Raw genomic sequence first — 15253 nt, forward strand, 5'->3', positions numbered from 1 at the left:
GAAACCCATGTTGTGAGGGGTGAAAGATGGTTTCGGTCCAAGAAGTTTACGATTTGTGAGTAGATGACATGTTCCATGATTTTACAAGGCACACTAGCCAATGAAATGGGGCGGTAATTCAAGGGCGAGTCTCTGTTACCTGATTTGTAGACTGGAACGACCTTCCCCGTTTTCCAATCAAGACGCAAAATTCCTGAGGAGAGTGACTGTGAGAAAATGAGACATAAATATGATGCACAAATTGATTCCATGTTTTTCAATAGTTTTGAATTAATCAGGTCCATACCAGCTGATGATGAAAGTTTCATATTACGAATTATGGATGAAATGCCTTCTTCGACGAACGTGACTGCCAGCATGGGGGTTTCTAAGTTAAAGGGTGGTAATTGTGAAAGTGCGTTGGGTTTGGTAGTGAACACAGATGTGAATGCATGGTTAAATATTTTTGCGCAATCATGGTGAGTCACTGCTTCATGTGAATCATTCGTCAGTTTAATATCGGGAAGATGTGTTGGGTTTAAAACTTGCCAGAATTGCTTGGGGTTTCTTATAAGTAAGTTTGGTAAGTCATTGTGATAAAATGAGTACTTGGCGTTACGAACAGAAAGCAGGTTTGATTTTTCGGCCTCGAAGCATTTTCCCCATGCGGCAGGCGTGTCGTTTCGTTTGGCGGTACGAAACAATCGTTTCTTTTTGTTTTCGAGTTGTTTTAAGTGCTGGGTAAACCATGGTTTATTGCGATTAGTATGAAAGGTAATCCTTGGTACGAACATATTAGTGAGATGGTTTAATTTGTTCTTGAATATCAGCCAGTTTTCATGAATTGAGCGAGTGTGAAATGCGGATACGTATTCAGGAAAAAAGGTGTTAAGTTCTTCAGTTATTGCATTATAGTTAACCTTATCGTAGAGGTGTATCGTTTAATCGGATGTCTGTTTTTGAGTCGAGGTAAATGACAATAAAGCGTGCATGACTTTGTGATCGCTGATTTCAGGAAGGTAACTGATGGATGATACATTCTCGGGGCTGCTTGTTAGTATCAGGTCGAGTGTGTTTGCTTATTCTCGTGAGACACGGATTGGTTGGGAAATTAATTGAGTGAGGTTAAAATTTAAACAGACATCGATGAAGTTCTTCGCCTCTGCATGACACGTTATTGTGGAACTAGCTATGTTCTGCCAATCAATATCCGGGTAGTTAAAATCACCAAAAAGAAGAATACGGGCATTTGGATATGTGAAAACAAGTTTATGAAGGATGTTGTTCAGATGACGTGGGAAGTCTGGACTAGTCTGGGGGGGCCTGTAGCAAACGCCAAGCAGAATTGTTACGGGGGGAGCGCGACAGATGAGCCATATGGCTTCAATGTCGGATGCGACGTCAACAACAGAGCATGATATGCCTCGATGAATGGCAACGAGAACACCGCCCCCCCCCCCGTTTGCCTTTCCGATCGTTTCGATACACTTCGAAGTTGGGTAAATTGGCCAAAATTTCCGCATCCGTTACGTCACTATTTAGCGAAGTTTCTGTTAGTATTAGTATGTTGCTTCCGGATGACGACATGATGTTTGATATGAGTTCGCGCTTTGGAAGAAGACTACGGATGTTAGTGAATATTATCGAAAACGAGAGAACATTGTGCGGTGGAGCGGGTCGACGATTTGTTAAAGTTTTGTGACGGGGCAATTGCTATGCTATTTCCTTAATGGTTTGGGACGATGCGTCAAATACATAGCGTTTTGAGCCGATGTGCAGGGTTTTGAAGCGCAAGGAGTACTTGTTAGAATTGGCTTTGGCAAACACTAGTAACTGTTTACGCGCGTGTCGAACGGTGCGGGAAAAGTCCTCTCCAATACTGTAGTTTGTGTTTTTTATTTACGGCCATTTGATAACAGTGCGTCTTTGGTTTTATGAGATAGGAATTTTACGATTACGGGATGAGTTCGGTCGGCTGAATGATTTCCGAGGCGATGCGCTCTTTCAATGTCGTTAGGTTCCAAGGTTATATCAAGATTATTGCGGCAAACATCAATGACTAGTTTTTCTGACTCAGCCCACGTTTCAGCGCTAGCAGGGTCAGGGATGCCATAGAAAATGAGGTTATTCCGACGTGATTGGTTTTCCGCGTCATCCAGGCGTCTTTCTAGTTCTTCAATCTTTTTGCTTGGTTGATTGTGGTTGACTGCATTATTTCAATATCGTTTCTGAGGTGAAGAAGTGTTTGGTAATGCGCTTCGAGATCGGCCATTCGTTTGTCTAGGCTTGCTATGGTTTGATCTGTTGTGTTCAGCTGTGTTTTGAGGCCCTGTATTTCCGTAATCAACAGGGTCTGTCCCGCGTTTAGCTTCTGTAGTTCAGCGAGTACAGCAGCGTTTCCCTCAGGACCAGGGTTAGTCTCAACGTCACCTGATAGCATGAGCAAGGAATGAATTACGTGAGCACACTCAACGGCAATGGCAACACAGTGCGGGCTCAGAAACTGCACCAAAATATAATTACTGGATTTTTTAGCGAAGAGGGCATACGATGTACTGACCTGCATCGCAAAGGTAAGCGGATTAGGTGGCTGCGCTGTGGTGCAGTCACCGAGCCCACGAAGCGGTGTCAGCGGGTGAAGCTCTTTTATACATGTTGGCATTGTTGCTGATGTAGATGTGGCCACCCATGGTACTGTGATTTCCGGTGTGTGCAGCTCCTCTGGCGGCACATCCAGTAGGGACGAGCACTCGTCGGGCGGTAGATGGCAGGAGCCCGGGTCATCCCCAGTGTACGGCAGTGCGCACACCGATGACGCCCCCGTAGACAGGCCTGCCAGGGACGGCAGCAGCAGGCTGGCAAATGCGAGGACGGTCGTCTGCATCGCAAAGGTAAGCGGATTAGGTGGCTGCGCTGTGGTGCAGTCACCGAGCCCACGTACACCATTGATATAATTGCCGAAACTAGCATCGATAACAGCAATGGTAAAGCCCGTATCGACGGCAAACAATCGAATCATGGGATGCACTTTACCAACTTAAAAAAATTTTTGTGAACTACTACACTACTAATTGTTACATTGGACAAATCACCTACTGTCATAAAACGCAGCATCAGGTTTGCCGCCTGGCACTTACAACATTCACTTCAAGGCATCCGTGCGGCACTTTCTCCACATCGACAAAACTTTCGAAGAGCTGTCTGCTATTGAGCCTAATAATATTATTGGTCAAATGTAGTCATTAATACACGATTTTGATATTTTCAATGCACAGTGCAGGACCCATACACAAGTATCTGTGAGTGAGCTCTAAGTATTAGCGTCCAGGAATTTCATTCCCCCGGAGTTTCGGAGTTTCATTGTTTTTCACAGTTAATGCGCACGCAATTGCACTATCACCAATGCCCGTGTGGTCACTGTACGCGCTTAATTAAAGGTTCACCTGTCAAGCAAAATAGTCTCCTTATAGTTTCCTCTTTATACCTCATAGAAGGCATGCGCTTTCTTGTAGCTTTTTATGTAGCAGCCCATGGTCATAGCCTCACTCAAATGGGGGCACTCTTGATAAAAGTGCGCATTCGTACAGCACGGCCCAACCTCGCCAAGCAAACTACCAAAACAGGGACACTGCAGCAAAGACGTGCGAATTGCCAAAAAACCCAGAGAGGGCGCCACGCGCTTCTTGCCGCTGCTGAGGATGCATGAGCTTCATTTGCTTCATTAAAATGTAACATACTTTATATTTCTCTAAAGGTAGGACATTACGCTACCTGTAGCTCCGAAACCTTCTCGATATATTGTAAATTAGGGCTGTGGTGAGCGATAAGGTGAAGTCAAGTGGGGTATTTTTCAGGGCCTCGCCATAGGCTCAATGCTATCGCAGCTTATTCGGATGGTAAACGCAGCATGTAAGCTACATTGATGAAACTCTACTAAAATAAACTATAAGAAGAGTTTAACATCTTGGCGAGAGAGCTATTCTCTAACTTTTATGCGCGACGAGGTATTAATTTTTTTTTTCATCGCCATTGAGTTACGCGCCGCCGCACCTCCGGCTGTCACGATATGGCGCGACCGGTTTTTCGAGGCGCATGGACCAGAATCCTGGGGATGTCTACATTCAAAATGAACTTAAAGCGGTTATAGACATTAGCCTATATATAGCACTTAGATCGTCTATAGACAAAACGAAATTAAATCTGGAATAGACTTAGCCTATACATCCGCTATAGTTTGTCTATAGACAAAGGGAAATTAAGGCCGTTGTCGAGTTTAGTCTAGACATAGTTTACAGACCGTCTATAGGCAAGACGAAATTAGGCCTCTGATAAGGTTAGGCTATAGACAGTCGATACAGAAAAAAAATTACGTCTGTTACTGACTTTAGTGTATAGACCGTCAATAGACAAAGGAAAATAAGAACTGTTGTAGAATTTAGCCTATATACAGTCGATAGAGAGTGGTAAACAAAAGGAAATTTAAGAGATTACAGACATCAGTCTACAGATGGTATGTAGACAAGAATGGAGGCTGTTATAGACGCCAGTCTATAGAGAGTATATAGACCATCTGTAGACAACGACACTTGAAGGTGGCTATAAAATTGGGTCTATAAATAATGTATAGACTGCCTATACAAAAGGCAATTGAGGCATTTATATGCTTTAGTCTATACATGGAGTATGGGCTGTCTATACACATAAGCAAAATTCAAAAGGATGGCTCTTGACGGTGTACTGGACATTCATATAAGCCTCTAGAAGATCATCGTAGACTAATCAATCGGAACTACATCGCCGCAAAAGCCGCAGCTAAGCTGGATAATGCAGTAAATGGCAATAATTCAGCAAGGCGAAAATTCAGCAATAAAAGTTTTCATATATTCATTGCCCGACGTAGAGTTGGATATTCAAGACAATGGGTAGTTTTTTTCTTAACTTCCTAGGTGATTTTTCGTATTCCTTAAGAAATTCCCGTGGAAACCTCTCAAAGGCTGTCTTCGATGTATGAAAGGACACGTATCAAGTCAGACATTTACAATAAACATCTGTTGAATGACTCAAAGCAAGAAAAATCAAGTTTTTCGCACTGTTCAAATTGCAGTTTCAGTATCCCACTTTAAGTTTTGTATTTACCGCACAAAGACTGGTGTCAGTATGCTGCTGGGCCTCCATGTTTCTCGGAGTCAATGATTGATGGTTTTTTGCAGCTGGCTTGAACTTTAAGGCTTTCTGTCTCTCTTAACATGTTGTATTGCTCAAGTAGCACTGCTTCTGATGTGTTTGCTAACGCAAACCGGACCGCACAATTTCTATTTATTTTTAGGTGCGTTTTTTAAATTCGATCATGCAAAAAATAACAAACGTAGTCTTTTCTTACTTCTAAACAAAGAGCGGACATCAAGAAATGTTTTACCTACCAAGTCCCTGTGTGCGCCGCAATTTTGAGGCCTACGTATATAGCACGGCGACAGTTGGACTATTTCTAAGCGTTTCTATTGTCTCGTCCCTCTGGAACACATTTTGATTAGCCAGCTATTAAGAAAGCAGGTTACATTTAAAGCATACTAGACTAATGCTATCTATTAGGGAACTTATTTATGATGTTTCTAGGTCAGGCACCTTAATATCCATCCATACCTGAAGTTACAGGGAAGACTTCAAGTAACCATCAAAAATAAGATTTTGGCTAAAATTTGGCTTTTATGGGCTTGTGTTACCAGTGTTGGTTCACATCGGACAGTTAGTTAATTCTTTTAAGCATTAAACTGGTACATCATTTCTTATCATTATCTTTGTACCTATTACTCTTAGGCACCTAGTTGCAATTAGAGATTTGTAGCCGCTCGTTGGCAAAATCTACATCCGTTTTTAAAATTTCGAAAACGTAATTATCATCGGTGCTGTAACACAACAAAATTTGGCTACATCGTGGCACTATACATGCGCTTTCGAAAGCATGGAGGCAAAGCAACCCCTCCAGTGCACGTAAATAGTAAAAGAAGCCAAATTTGTCGAGCTAGAGCAGCAAACGGTAATCGCGTTCATTAAAGCTGCGAACTGGGCGAGTTGGTATTGATTCATATTTGAACAGCGCAATAAAACAACGGGACACAACGAAGAAAAGACACCACAAGCGCTGACTCGCAACTAGATTTTTAATTCACGTCCAAGCATCTTAAATACTAAGAACGCCAAACACAAACAAGAGGGAAAAAACCAAGAAAAAAACGACACAAAGCTGCTAATCATGCCCACAAAGGTGACAATCAGCACGAGCGCTAGACTAAACATCTTGGCCGGATAAAAACATCATCTCTTTATCAGTTAGTGTGACAGAAGGATCACTAATGCAGCTATCAGGTTCCAAGCGGATGTGAAAAGCCTCCAAAATTTCCCGCGTTAGGCTGTCATTATGTTTTCCTAGGATGACGGTGTTAGACAACAGAGGGGTGCAAGTACCTTCTCTCCAGTGGCGGGCAAGGTTACAAGAAGACCCATTATCTCGGGACCTGTGGTGCTCACTAAGACGGGCGTTGATGCAACGTCCTGTCTGGCCAATATAACTCAACCCGCAAGTGCACGGAATCCTGTAGACAACCCCCACATTACAGGGCACAAAAGTGCTCTTATGGTTGGTCTGACAACCCCCAGTTTTTTTCTTCGCGGTTGATGCCTTAGCCTTCTCTTCCACCTGCCTGCAAACACCTCTAAGTTTTTTAGGCGCTGAAAAGACCACATCAACATCGTATCTCGCCGCAACATTCTTCAAACCATGTCCCACACCATGCGTGTAAGGTACCACCACAAACTTCATTTTTTCCTTTTTTGGCTTATCCCAGCTCTTGATCCATCTAAGAAGCTTATCGCATTGCCTGGAAATCACATGAGAAGGGTAACCGCTAGATTTTAATCGGCCAACTTGACGCAAAATACTTTCATTGATTCTTTCAAGACATGACATGTTCATGGCAGATTTCAGGCTAGAAAAAACAATGCCATTTTTTACCAGTTTTGTGTGGCTTGATTGGTAATTAAGAAAAGAATTGGTAGAGCGAGGGAGATATTCCCAACACACATGACGCTCTTCCAACAACAGCCTTAAGTCCAGAAATTGAAGTACATCTTGTTTAGGAAGTTCAGTCGTGAAAGTTAGTCCCATCGCGCATTCTCTGAAAACCTTCAGTACATCTACCACGCTACGCGTCAAGTAACCCTTCTTAACAAAAACAATATAATCATCGACATACCGAAAAATCCTCAGAACCAACCCGTCACATCTCCTGTCTATGGATCTGTCTACCCTGGCAAGGAAGATATTGGCTAACACAGGTGCTACTTTAGATCCTATGCACACTCCATCATTCTGCGCAAACGATTTCCCTTTCCCTTCAATGACATTTGAACGGAGGTAAAAAGACAGAATCTCTAAGAAGCTCTCAAGGGACACACCACATCTAGCAATAAAATCAGTTTCATTGTTGTAATCAGCGATGCACATTTTTACACTTTTCATGAGGTCATCATGAGGTAGAGAATAATATAGGTCTTGCACATCAATGCTGAAAGCATCACACCTTCCCGGGTTATTGGATTTTCTCGGGTTCTCGGAGTGATGTGGGACGATGTATTTTATTACAGAGTTCCTCTGGAACTCAGTCCGGACAGGCTTGCCGAGAAAGAAGACGGATGCTGCGGAGCAAGGAAAGGTTGTTGTCCAGGGCGAATGCGACGTGCCGGAAGAACACCTAGCAACTCTCAGTTTGGGACCGAAGTTTGCATATGAGCCACGGTTGAAAGCTACCGAGAAACTTGCCTTGTCAAAAAAAATATCCCGGTTGGCAGGCAAAGATAGTCAGTTTCAATGCATCTCGGAATGTGTCGAAGTTTTCGAAAGAACAAAAAAGAAACCACGGAATTACCACCGCATGAAAAAGCTCGTTGACTTTGCTGCATCTAGTGGTCTCAGGATAATGGTCGCCGACAAGGAAGGGTGCTTCGTCGTTCTTCCTGCTGGTACCTTTGAAGAAAAAGCGCATCAAGCCTTAACGAAGAACTTCAAGTCCGTAACTTTCAGAGCTAACAAAGTCAAGGCAAGTGCCCTTCGTCTTTTGGAAGAGAACAACTTGCAACGCCTCGCGGCTTCTGTTAGGAGCTCAAAAGAATCGCACCTTCAGGTTTTCTTTTCTGCAAAGAAGCATAAGGACAATGTTCCCTTCAGATCTATCGTGTCTGAGCACGGCACTTGGCAGTTCTTCGTGTCTAGCTATCTTCAAAAGCATTTGTCGTGTTTGATAATTGAGGATCCTTTTCACATCTCTAATTCCGGCGCTATGGTTGACTTCCTAAAGTCCAATAACCCGGGAAGGTGTGATGCTTTCAGCATTGATGTGCAAGACCTATATTATTCTCTACCTCATGATGACCTCATGAAAAGTGTAAAAATGTGCATGGCTGATTACAACAATGAAACTGATTTTATTGCTAGATGTGGTGTGTCCCTTGAGAGCTTCTTAGAGATTCTGTCTTTTTACCTCCGTTCAACTGTCATTGAATGGAAAGGGAAATCGTTTGCTCAGAATGATGGAGTGTGCATAGGATCTAAATTAGCACCTGTGTTAGCCAATATCTTCCTTGCCAGGGTAGACAGATCCATAGACAGGAGATGTGACGGGTTGGTTCTGAGGATTTTTCGGTATGTCGATTATTATATTGTTTTTGTTAAGAAGGGTTACTTGACGCGTAGCGTGGTAGATGTACTGAAGGTTTTCAGAGAATGCGCGATGGGACTAACTTTCACGACTGAACTTCCTAAACAAGATGTACTTCAATTTCTGGACTTAAGGCTGTTGTTGGAAGAGCGTCATGTGTGTTGGGAATATCTCCCTCGCTCTACCAAGTCTTTTCTTAATTACCAATCAAGCCACACAAAACTGGTAAAAAATGACATTGTTTTTTCTAGCCTGAAATCTGCCATGAACAAGTCATGTCTTGAAAGAATCAATGAAAGTATTTTGCGTCAAGTTGGCCGATTAAAATCTAGTGGTTACCCTTCTCATGTGATTTCCAGGGAATGCGATAAGCTTCTTAGATGGATCAAGAGCGGGGATAAGCCAAAAAGGGAAAAAAAGAAGTTTGTGGTAGTGCCTTATACGCATGGTGTGGGACATGGTTTGAAGAATGTTGCGGCGAGATACGATGTTGATGTGGTCTTTTCAGCGCCTAAAAAACTTAGAGGTGTTTGCAGGCAGGTGGAAGAGAAGGCTGAGGCAACAACCGCGAAGAAAAAGACTGGGGGTTGTCAGACCAACCATAAGAGCCCTTTTGTGCCCTGTAATGTGGGGGTTGTCTACAGGATTCCGTGCACTTGCGGGTTGAGTTATATTGGCCAGACAGGACGTTGCATCAACGCCCGTCTTAGTGAGCACCACAGGCCCCGAGATAATGGGTCTTCTCGTAACCTTGCCCGCCACTGGAGAGAAGGTACTTGCACCCCTCTGTTGTCTAACACCGTCATCCTAGGAAAACATAATGACAGCCTAACGCGGGAAATTTTGGAGGCTTTTCACATCCGCTTGGAACCTGATAGCTGCATTAGTGATCCTTCTGTCACACTAACTGATAAAGAGATGATGTTTTTATCCGGCCAAGATGTGTAGTCTAGCGCTCGTGCTGATTGTCACCTTTGTGGGCATGATTAGCAGCTTTGTGTCGTTTTTTTCTTGGTTTTTTCCCTCTTGTTTGTGTTTGGCGTTCTTAGTATTTAAGATGCTTGGACGCGAATTAAAAATCTAGTTGCGAGTCAGCGCTTGTGGTGTCCTTTCTTCGTTGTGTCCCGTTGTTTTATTGCGCTGTTCAAATATGAAGGTAATCGCGTTTTCTATAATATAAAAACTGATATGGCTATTACTAATGACCGACTACGAATCTCTAATTGCAACTAGGTGCTTAACTCAAATAAAGAGTCGATTATTAAAAATATAGTTAACGAGCTTGCTGCAAGAAACGAATCACCGGTTCTCTTGTGTGTGCCAACACCAAGTCGCCTATCACTTTGTGCGTTAACTGAAATAGCACAGATTTCTTTTCTGGTTATTTTCTGAACTATATTGTACTTACCACTCAAGTGTACTGCTACAAAATATTCTGGTAAATAACGTTACTACAGGCGAACCTCTAGGGAAAGAAGGCTGTGCTAAAAATTCATTTCGAACACATTTATTAATTTCGTATTTATTTTGCATTTTTTGTCCCTATGCTTATATCGCAATACGAATGCTTTCTACGTATGCTAGGAGCAATATTCGGAACTTCCTTAGAAATGCATCAAAAATATATTTTGTGTCCGCTTAGTATCATTATTTTACATTTAAGATGTACTAAAATATGCATTAAATACATTAAATATATAATAAAAATGCACAATTAAAACATTACAAGTATACTAAAAATATACATTAAATACTTTAAAATAATACTAAAATATACTTTAAATACTTTGTATTACACTAAAATACGCTTAAGATATGCAATTAATACATTAATATATATTCACTTCTGCTCGGCTTACAAAAGGTGTGCTAGTCGGATTCACCGGATAATCCTGATCAATGCTCTTAAGATCAGAATTAATGAGAGAACTGGTTATAAGCATCAGGAGACAGACAATCCCAGAGAAAACGCGTTGTCATCAGAAAGTCTATGACAATGCAAAGTCACGTGACAGGACCTTAACGGGAATGATGTCACCACGCAGGAAATGCTGACGGAAAGTGACTTCAGCAAACAGCAGCTGCTCCGACGAGGGTGGAATTTGGCTTGGCTTATATATACCCCCCAGAGGAGACATCATTCTCTTTCCGGTGAGGTGCTTTTTGCGGAGACTGTGGGGCCCCAAATTGTTACACAAGCGTCGGAGGGGTCGCGTTCGAATCTGCGGTCTATCTAGAAATTAAATGTTAGTCGTAACTTCCGTCAGGCATCGGTCAGGAGTCAAGCTGTCAACCAACAAAAATATGCACCTCTATGGGAGACGGTCAACCTTGCCAGTCGGGGTCTCTTTCGCTGGCACGTTCGGGCCCGTAGGCGCGCATGGTGTCCTTGCCGGCGTAATGCTATCACGCTGTCCGTACGTAATTTAAATAAGTTGCGTTTGCCTTTCTGCTAGAAGTTAACATAAACGAATGGACGAAACGGGTGAGTTTTCACTGTTGTCAGAAACGTGATTTCGAGCACTAGGTTGTTCTATGGCAGCTTGAAGTGTGCCGAAAATATGCTGACGCGGGCTACCCATTTGTTAGAGTTGAAGTATACTAAACACGAATTAATTTAGTATTTACACAAATTCAAGCACTAACTGTTCAACGGCCGCTTGAAGTGTGCTGCAAATACGTTTACGCGGACAGCTCATTCGTAAGAATTGAGGTGTACTTTGGAGTAATTAATGTCGTATTTGCGAAAGTACACTTTCAATACATTGCCGACATTCAAAGGCGATTTCCCGAAACGCGATTTCGAGCACTATATTGTTCTACGGCAGCTAAAAGCGTGCTTAATCTATGTTTAAAAGGACTTGAAAGAAGTTAGGACGGCGCTAAAACGACAAAGACAAAGAGGCACGAACACAACAGGACGGGCGCCAACTTGCAACTGAAGTTTATTGCACCAAACCCCTACATTTTATGCATCAACTGAGCCGTATCACAACAAGCTTATCACACAACAAAACGCAATTTCTTCAATAGTCAGAACATCGGAAGTAGGCGCTACTTTTACAGACCAGAGATGCCTTCTGCACTATCCACTTGATAACAGCATTATTCTTACTTTATAAGTCCCCAGATTAAATGATTGCGCAACCCACATGAAAGCAATTGATCATCCAAATGATACACACACGCTTGGGCAAGGCAACCAGCGCGCAAACTCAACAATCGTGATTTAACACAAAGAGTGAAAATGAAAGAATGACCAACAACAAACGCGGAAAATTTGGTGGACATGAAAACTTAAACCTTCGGGGGAACCTCCCAGCGTCAATGTACTATAATTATCGTCAAAAATTAAAAACCTTTGAGAAAACCTCCCAGCGTCAAAGTGCTACAATATTGGTTTCTACACAAACGTCTTTTCGGTCGATAAAACACATCGATGAAAAACAATGTATGCAGAAAACTTGCAAACGTTGAAACCTAAAGACAGCCTTCGAGAAACGCCACCTCAGCGTCACTAATTGAAATGGACGGCCTACTAACGCATGCGCTTCCCGCTTTCTTAATAAAAAATGCCTCCACAACTTCTCGCTCAAATTTGTCTTTACCGCTCTTCAAAAAAGTTGTTTTGCTCAGATCCGGACTACACCCCTTGCACGTCTTGCAGTGATCTGCAAGGAAACTTCCATGATGTTGGCGCACATTCCGCAAGTGTTCACTGGCACGTTCATTAAAACAGCGACCGGTTTGCCCTATGTAAATTAAACCGCAGCTTAGAGGAATCTGATATACAACTTGTGATCTGCATTTCGTGAACAGTTTTTGATGTTTAATAGGGCAAACCGGTCGTTTCTTATCCGGTTTTGACATTGCGCAAATCTTTGACAACTTTGATGGGGCCGAGAACACAACCTGCACCTGATGTTTGCTTGCGACTTTTTTTATACCATGGGACACCTTATGCATGTACGGAATCACAGGGACCAATTTTTTTGCTTCCGGAAGTTTCTCATCACAAGGCCGCTTGAATTTCTGGATTAACATTTCAGAAACAGCCAAAATCAAATGGGGCGGGTAACCCGCTTCGTGCAACCTCTGAATTTGGGCGCCGAAGCTCATAGACATCGTGTGATGGCACGACTTTCTTAAGGCATTCTGAAGGGAATTAGCGATTATTGCTCTTTTTACAAGTTTAGAATGAGCACTATTAAACGGTAACAGCCCTTTCTTAGATCTGGGATTGTACGCCCAGCATAGGTGATCCTCCATAAAAACCAATCTAACGTCTAAAAACTGCAGTTCGCGATTCACTGGTAACTCCCACGTGAACTTGAGGCCCTGGCTGTTACTGGTGAAGACTGATAACACACTTCCTGCCGCCGAAGCTACATCGGACTCATGAACATTCTTCATGATAACCAAAAAATCGTCCACGTATCTAAAAATGGATACTACACGTGGATCTCTAAGTTGAACTTTGATTTGATTCCCAACAGCTGACAAGAAAATATCACAGAGTACAGGTGCCACTGAAGACCCTATGCATACACCTTTTTTCTGGACAAAGAAGCTACCTTCAAATGAAATGGCTGTCGAGCCTAAGTAGAATTCTAACAAGGCTACAAAACTATCACTGCTAATGCCAGCTGCATTTTGAAACTGAACTTCACCTGTTGTGATGATCTTATCTCTGACCGCGCTTAGAAGTCCATGATGAGGAACAGAGTAATATAAATTTTCAATATCGATGGAGAAACCCATGTACTCGAGGGAGGGCAAAACGTCCAGTTGCTGCACGACATACGAGGAACTACGAACCACGAAAGGATCATCTTCCACCAAAGAACCGAGGTGCTTCTGAAGGTAACTACTGACCACGCACTGCCATGTCCCTTTTTCCGACACGATGGATCTTAGTGGCATTCCAGGCTTGTGGGTTTTGACCGTGAAGAATATTTCAAGGAAGCCCCTCTCTTCACCTTTTGCTCGCTTCTTGATGGCATCCAGGTGCAAGTCATCCAAGATTTTTAGTACTTGTCGTTTTCTGGTTCGTGCGTTGAACTTGACCGATTTGAAGTTTTTGTTGATGGCTGCAATCGCCTTTTCTCGAAACAAACCCACGGGTAGGACAGCAAAACCACCATCCTTATCTGCTTGGAGCGCCAGGAGACCTTTTTCTTTGAGGGCATTGGCCACCTTTTCAAGAGGTGGGTTTTTCGGGGGGTTAGCCTCCACGCACCTCATCAGGCAGGCGACACCTTCATCTATAATCCTCTCTTTTCCACGCTCCGTCGCATGGCCGGCCACCCTTCTAACCATGGCAAGCATCTCCTGCCGCTTGGCATGCACCGGGAAGCAGAACTTTGGGCCTTTCTCCAACACTTCTTTCACTTTTTCTGGAAGAACCGCATCTCCAAGGACGACAAGCTTGCTGGGGCGAACACAAGAAGGTTCCTTAGGTCGGTAAAGCAGGCTCGTCACCGCACGTTGCCAGAGAAACTCTGTAGTCCTTGCTGACAGCCTTTTCACTTCTTCTAACAGCCTGCGCTCTTTCGTCGGGTCTCTTCCAAGCAATACAAGGACACGTGCCCAATCATGGAACATGCGGACCTGCCTCCAGTACTCAGACTTGAGTATCTTGCAAATGCGCCTAATGTGGCCCCAAGATGGCTGCAGAACACCGATGAGAGCTTGAACTTCAAATGGAACGATCTTTCGCTTCAAGCAGAAGGAAAGCACCCGAGACTGGCAAGTAGATACGGCAATCAGGTTGGTACAAGTAATGACGGGGTCGGTACAGAAACTTGAGTATAGGAAAGGGCCCAGTGCAGAAGAAATATGCTCAAGAAGTACTTTGATTTGGGCTAGTTGGTTCATATCTTGAAAGAAGTTAGGACGGCGCTAAAACGACAAAGACAAAGAGGCACGAACACAACAGGACGGGCGCCAACTTGCAACTAAAGTTTATTGCACCAAACCCCTACATTTTATGCATCAACTGAGCCGTATCACAACAAGCTTATCACACAACAAAACGCAATTTCTTCAATAGTCAGAACATCGGAAGTAGGCACCTGTACTCTGTGATATTTTCTTGTCAGCTGTTGGGAATCAAATCAAAGTTCAACTTAGAGATCCACGTGTAGTATCCATTTTTAGATCCGTGGACGATTTTTTGGTTATCATGAAGAATGTTCATGAGTCCGATGTAGCTTCGGCGGCAGGAAGTGTGTTATCAGTCTTCACCAGTAACAGCCAGGGCCTCAAGTTCACGTGGGAGTTACCAGTGAATCGCGAACTGCAGTTTTTAGACGTTAGATTGGTTTTTATGGAGGATCACCTATGCTGGGCGTACAATCCCAGATCTAAGAAAGGGCTGTTACCGTTTAATAGTGCTCATTCTAAACTTGTAAAAAGAGCAATAATCGCTAATTCCCTTCAGAATGCCTTAAGAAAGTCGTGCCATCACACGATGTCTATGAGCTTCGGCGCCCAAATTCAGAGGTTGCACGAAGCGGGTTACCCGCCCCATTTGATTTTGGCTGTTTCTGAAATGTTAATCC

The 15253-nt window shown here is 43.2% G+C and overlaps 1 pseudogene; it reads right to left on the reverse strand.

The window, feature by feature from the left end:
- Positions 1–1692: 1692 nt before the first annotated feature.
- Positions 1693–14294, reverse strand: LOC144120186 (uncharacterized; annotated as a pseudogene).
- Positions 14295–15253: the final 959 nt, after the last annotated feature.

Source organism: Amblyomma americanum, chromosome 2, assembly GCF_052857255.1.
Source record: "Amblyomma americanum isolate KBUSLIRL-KWMA chromosome 2, ASM5285725v1, whole genome shotgun sequence".
NCBI classification, from domain to species: Eukaryota; Metazoa; Arthropoda; class Arachnida; order Ixodida; family Ixodidae; genus Amblyomma; species Amblyomma americanum.